Genomic DNA, 5,532 nt, shown 5'->3' on the forward strand with positions numbered 1-5,532 from the left:
CAGGGTACAACTGAGGGGAGCTAAGAGAGTCGACTAAATCAACCAGATGGTCAGAGTATGTTGTTGAGGGTAGATTGGTTGTCGATGGATTGACACCAAGCCCCAGTTTGTATCTTATACTAGTGGATGTATGAGGGCCATTATCCCTGGTACGGGAGCCCTAGATTGTTGTAATATATTTTGTTTAATATAATGAAGTTGGGTTAAAAATTTTAAAAATTTGTCTATATTTTGTGCATGTGTGATCACTGTTGTTTATATTCTGTTGTGTAAAGTAGTATCATTGAGATTCTTGGTTTGGTAGCGTCAGAGATTTTAGGATTCTATCCTAGACCCAATATCATGGAAATTCAACATCCATAACCTAACTTCTAAAGGAAAGAAGGGTTTTGAGATGCAAGGAGAAGGGGAAAAGGAGAATGGGTTACACAACAAACCTAAGAAAGTGAAGGATCAAGGAAAACCTCCATCAAATACTGAAGTGAACTTGGAAGACAACTCTAATTGGAATAAAAATAAATGTAAAGAAAGAAAGTCACAAAACAAGAGAGAAGAAACCATCATGAATTGTGAGTTCAAGAAGGAAAAAATTTAGCAAAGGAACCACAAGGTAAGAGGTACAACAAAAATAAAGTTTTAGTTAGGAAAAAGAGGCAAGAAAAAGGAAAAGAATGTTGAGAAGAGATGAAAAAATAGTTGAAATTGTGCATAAATAAAATGTAAAATCAATTTTAAAACTTCCAATATACAAGTAGTAAGGGCTTTCATTGTAAAAGTTGCATCTCTAGTAAAATTATTTTGTTTCTATTAAAGAGACAGAGATCCTAGATCTAAGTGATTTCTGACAAAATTGGTGAGAACTAGAGTTCAATCTAATAGACCTATTTAGTCTGAATGAGGGAAAGAAATCTAAGAGAACAAATCATGTTTGATGAATCAATGAATCATTAATTAATAGAAAACAAGTCTATTTGATGCAGGAGCATAGACTCGGAAAAATACCTTGTATTTATTAAAACTAAGGGGTCTCATGTTTTTGAGAAATTATTAATTTTATGTAAATATTTATGAGATTTTGAGAGGATTTGTAAGTGTTTCCAAACAACTGAAAACATGAGAGGAATTAGCCTTGAGATAATTAAGAATTAATGATGGAGCCTAAGTTAGATTTAGTTTCAAGATTTTAGGGATAAAATCTAGATTGTAGGGGTGTTGAGATATTTGAGGACTTTGTTGAATGATTAAAGGGATTTGAACCTAAATTGGTTTAAATTCAATTTGTATAAATTTATGAGCCTCAAAGGCAAATAGAAGGTAGATAGGATAGACTAGAGAGGAGAAAGTGAAGCTTGACAGCCAAAGCTTGAAAGCCTCCAGGCAATTGTAGGGCCGTTAATGTTGAATATCCGGCAAATACAAAGTCTGTAAGTATTTTTATTATTAATGTGAAAAGTGTTCTCAGAATTGTGTGGTTCGATTTCTGGAGTGGTGTATATTTTCTATAATTGAGTTTAAATTGAGAATGCACTTTTTATATAATCTGGTGGTGAAATCGTTGTTTGAGTTTAATGCCATGAAATGAGTCAAATTTTACAGAGTAATGGAAAATCGTTCTGAATAATCGATGCTGGAATAGTTGGTAGTGGGGAGCAAATATTGAGATTGACCTTCAGTTAGAATTAGACATTGGATGCATGTGTATAGCGTTAGTAAATTCTTACACTACAGTGAAATTGGGGCGATAACTTGAAGCAGCTGGAAATCGATCTACAGCACTGGTCAATGTAGTTGAGTTTGTGTTCTCAGCGCATGGAATGTGAATGAGATGCTTGAATTTCTGTGTAAAGTATAGGAGGAGGGAAGGTCGATTTCAATTAAAATCGATCTACACGTTGAATGGAATTCAATTCGCATAGCACAATTACTTAAAGTAGAGGTATGAATGAATCGTTGTATGGAGTGCATGAATTTTAATGGTATTTCTGCGAAGAATTGATTTTAAGGTCACTTATGAATGAGTTGCTGGATTCATGTTTTATATGCCGCGGTGATGAACTGAAGGTATGTCAAATTGGGAGAAGCGTGGGGAACTCTATTTCCTTGGAGCGATGTCAGTTATGACAAAGTCTAACTCGGCATTTTGCATCTTCTGGAACGTTGAATCTAATCTTATGCCCTGTCAATTAACAAATGAAACAGAATTCGATTGATGGAAAATGTTGTTGGATGGAATTAAATATAAGTGGCATGGTGGCTGTCGTTTTATGTTGAACCAGTTCTATTGCCGTAATTTGTTCATATATGAAATCCTGTTTGGTATGAATGTGCAGAGATTGTTTAACAGCATTGAATAAGGTGAAAGACTTCGGCAAAAGCGTTGAAGGCATTTGAACGTTTAACTGTGGGCCCAACACTTGTTTTTTTAAGCCTGAGTTCTGTAAGTTGCGAAGGTCGAATGGAGAATTGAAACACTCTGGCACTGTTGGTGAAATCGACCATGGTTAAGTCAATAGTTGTATCGAATGAGTTGATATTTGATTTTGATCAAATTCTGTACACGGCATAACGATAATTGAAGTGGGAGAGTGTTGGAGTAGGCGCACTTGAATTTGCAGAGGCGTTCATAAGGTAAGCGTTTGTATTAAAAAAAAAACCCCCGTGGCATATTTCTTATTGTGTTGATTGAATGAGGAATGTTGCATGGTAAAAGACAATGTAATTGCAGAAATGAGGTTTATCACAAGCAGATCGGCCCTGGAATGTTTCAGCAAATCACACAACAGGTGTGTGAGGAGTGCTCTAATGTCAAGTATGAACGAGAAGGCGAGTTTATTACTGTTGATATTGAAAAAGGCATGCGCGATGGACAGGAGATAGTATTTTTTTTGAGGATGGGGAACCTACTGTAGATGGAGAAGCTGGTGATCTAAAGTTTAAAATTTATACGGCACCACATGAAAGGTTCAGAAGGGACGGCAATGACCTACACACTACAGTTACAATTTCGCTGCGGGATTCTCTTGTTGGTTTTGAGAAGAGTATCCCTCACCTTGACGGCCATTTAGTGGCTGTAGGTTCCAAAGGAATCACCAAACCTAAAGAGGCCAGGCGCATTCGAGGAGAGGGCATGCCCATACATCTGAGTACAAATAAAGGGAACTTATTGGTGACATATGAGGTTTTGTTCCCAAGTAGTCTCACAGAAGAACAGAAAAGAAAAATCAAAGAAGTCTTTGTGCAATGATTGCATATTAGAGAAACAAAAGTTTTGTCAGATTGTTAGAGATTCATATTCAAATGAGATGGTGTGAATTTGCCAATTATTGAAATTGATTTGGGCATATGATGATGATGCATTTGTATATAGCAGAGATAAAAGTTCCTGGGTATTGCAAGCTCTAGGCTTGCATCACTATTATACCTTGAAGTGACATTTTTCAAGTCAACTACTGTCTTTGTTACTTTTGTCTATCGTTTCTTTCATCTGGTTATCTTGCAATAGATTAAGTTTAGCGCACTAAGAACAACTAGTCATATGAGTCCTTCGCAATCAAAACTTCTAATGGGTACAAGTTTCTTCGTTTCAATATACATTTGTCCTTGGTTTGTACCTATTGCAATCTCACATTTCTCTGGTAGGAGGAGCCTTCCCATGTTTTGGTTCTTATAGTTACAAAACTTGGCTCTGTGAAAACTTGGGTGAGACCGAAGAGTAAGTGATCGGCTCAAACACAAGAAAAACTCAGGCAAACTAGGCTAATTTTTTCTTACGAGAATGGCAATTTTGTACTGGCCAAGAAGTGAGTTTGACTTGCCAGCAAGTTAGTTTGGCTTGTTTTCTCTATTGGCCTTAATTTGAATAGGAAACTATAAAAAAATTTGTAACAATTATCTTGATAATGTTATCAAGTTATAAATAAATATTTTTAATGTAGTGGAAGACTAAAAGAGGAAGATGGAGATGAAAGTAAATATGATAGTAGGGATAGTAGTTATACCATGCTAGAGAGTTTTGGCATGTCCCCAAGAATGGATGACAATGAAGAGGACTTCCTAGATCCAACTGTGCCAAAAATTTCCACCAAAGATCCACTTCGAACCTCAAGGTTGATATTTTGAAGAGTGGATTTGGATTCCTCTTCATCCCAAAAGAAAGTACTATTTTCAACTACAACAACAATCTCTTTGCCTGGCGGTAACCTTTCGACTACCTCAGGATCAAGATCCTTGTTGGTCATATACTTGTCAAGTCTATCCAAGGACACCATTTCTTGTGAGATAGATATTAAAGCTTGAGGAAAGTTCCTAATGGGTTCTTGAAGAATTTTGAAAATCGATTTTGCAGTGAACACCTTCCCTGCTATAAGTTTTTCTCCTACAAAAATGCATGTAGTGAATGTCACTACCAAAAAAAGTGAAGGCATGCTCCATGTAGTGAATGTCACTACTGAAACAAGTGAAGGCATGCTCCATGTAGTGAATGTCACTACTGAAACAAGTGAAGGCATGCTCCATAGAGTAATTATATTCACTGAAATAGAATACATAGTTTTGCAGAGCCATTCATATTTGGAATTCCTAAAAGACTCTACACGTGTTTGGAAATGATCTTCCCATGCTTGAAGTTTGATAACCCTCGTATACTTCAAAAACTCATTAGTTGTATGAAGATCACACATTTTCACTAATTGGAACTCATATCTCCTATTTCTCTTGGATCCCCAAGCTACAATGCCCATTATTAGTGCCATGTAAACAAAACCAGACAACATAGAAATGCACAAAATCTCAAACAAGATTGATAAAGCAACCCCAACTTGTAGAGGCATCATCCAGATGTAATGAAGCTTCAACATTGCATTTGAAAGTTATTGAGAATCCACGACCATGTAATTTACAATCTGGCCAACACCATAAGCTTTCCTAGTGGAGCTTGACAATCTTAAACCATTTCTGTATAAAGTTGTGATCAGAGTAGACCTTATCAGCATGCCCAACTTCTGACGTTGAAAGTTATAATGATGGGAACAAAGAACCTCAATGGATTTTTCTAAAATAGTATCAATACAAGGACAAATCCTTCATAAGGAAAGATCTTATCTCTAGATGTAGAATCAACAAAATTTTGTATCAACACTGGGCCAATATACATCACACACAGTTTTGCAATGGCCAGGGATGCAGTAAGTGCAAGATTTGGCCAAAAGCATCGAAGAAATGTAAGATGTATAGGGTGTTGGTGTTCCACTATGTCGTTAGACCAGTTTGATTTAAAAAGTTCAAACATATTTTCAGCGCTATCACTAGGTCCTAGTGCAGGATCATCTGTTAATTGCAAATCATTTCTGTAACCTTTGTTCAATACAGGATACAACCATAACCATGTAGCCCTTGACAAAATACCTACTGTAGCATAAGGGTTTATTAATTCTTCTCAATGCCAGAATTCAAAGTGCTACCGTCGAGAAGAGGTTCATGTAATTTTTTTTGTCTGTTTCTTCAAAATGGTGATTCTTGTAGTCCCTTTGAGGG

At 36.3% G+C, this 5,532-nt stretch overlaps 1 pseudogene; it reads left to right on the forward strand.

Moving 5' to 3' along the window:
- Window positions 1-2,693: 2,693 nt before the first annotated feature.
- On the forward strand, window positions 2,694-3,298 carry LOC149186365 (dnaJ protein ERDJ3B-like; annotated as a pseudogene).
- Window positions 3,299-5,532: the final 2,234 nt, after the last annotated feature.

The sequence above is a fragment of the Pinus tabuliformis genome, chromosome 3_1 (genome assembly GCF_031772625.1).
Source record: "Pinus tabuliformis cultivar Carrire ecotype Pingquan chromosome 3_1, CPIR1, whole genome shotgun sequence".
NCBI lineage: Eukaryota > Viridiplantae > Streptophyta > Pinopsida > Pinales > Pinaceae > Pinus > Pinus tabuliformis.